Here is a 1,437-nt window from a genome sequence, read left to right as displayed (position 1 = left end):
CAAAGCAACACAAAGAAACCCTGTCTCGAAAAATCAAAAAAAAAAATGCATTGCTTGGGAGAAGCAGCTTGGCTTTTGTTTCCACAGGAAACAAGAGGCTATAAATTCAATCCAGGTTAAGATGGACCAGCTGTGATCAAGGGAGAACTCCTAAAACTTGACAGGTGACATCTATCAATAAAAGTTACAACTGGTCTTCCCAGGACTTGGTCATTATCTCAAAATTTTATCAGGGATCCTAAAGATAGTTTGCCCACAGACAGTAGGAAGCAGTTAGGAGAAAACAACATCCACATTCCCAAGAGTTTTGGGGGGTATGAATGGTCTTTGCTTAATTGGTAGGTTATGGATGTTTATTATTTTTAGGAGAATATTGGAATATAGGAAAAATAAGCTACTAAACTGACTAGATATTTTGCATGGACATGGATTTTGGTTTAGTGATACAAGCTTAAAGTTAATTTTATTATACTGTAGATATGTTTCTTTTCTTTTTTTTCTTTTTTCTTTTTCTTCTTTGCTTTTTTGAGACAGGTTTTCTTTGTGGCTTTGGAGCCTGTCCTGGAACTAGCTCTTGTAGACCAGGCTTGATTCAAACTTACAGTGATCCACCTCCTCTGCCTCCGAGTGTTGGGATTAAAGGTGTGTACCACCACCGTCCGGCTTTCTGTTCTTGTGTAAAGGATAATTGTATATTGATACAAATTTAAGGTTAGTTTTGTCATACTATATGTATATTCCTACTCTTGTTTAAAGGATTGCTTGGACTGGGGTAGAGATGCTGATTCCCTGGGGCTTAATATCTGTTATGGGTTAATGTTATTATGTCTCATGATATTAATAAAAATACAAGGGAACCTGTAAGTTGAAGAAAAATATTAATAATACTCAAGAATAAGTATATTCTTTGTAAAGAAAGATTTGTTCATTGTAAGACTTGGTTCTAATTTGAGATGCCTGGAGCTTGCCATATTGGAAAAGATAAACATCAAGCTAGGAAGCCTAAGAAGTTCTGAGAGAGTTATATAAGGTGTGTAAAAGATGACATTTGTGTGTATGATGATTATCGGTTATTACAATTTCTATGATCAAAGTTCAAATAATTATGTATTTAAATCAATAGTTCTCTTGTTATTGTCCTACTTTTGGTAATGTTTATAAAGAATTGACTTTAAGAAAATATGTGCATCCAATCAAGACTCATTCAAAAATATATGGGTTTTGTTTAACATTCATCTAAATCTTATATAAAATGTTGTGGGAGGTTTGTACAATGTGTGAAGGTACATTGCTGTGATTGGTGTAATAAAAAGCTGAATGACCAGTAGCTAGGTAAGAGGTGAACAGTTCCATTCTCATTTTCTGAAAATCTTGAACTAGACTTGTTCAGCTGGTTTTCTTTGGAGGGAGGGAGGGTGGGAGGGAAAGAGAGAGAGA

Source organism: Myodes glareolus, chromosome 19 (genome assembly GCF_982192425.1).
Source record: "Myodes glareolus chromosome 19, mMyoGla1.1, whole genome shotgun sequence".
Taxonomy (NCBI): Eukaryota; Metazoa; Chordata; class Mammalia; order Rodentia; family Cricetidae; genus Myodes; species Myodes glareolus.
Note: the sequence above shows the minus strand (reverse complement) of the source record.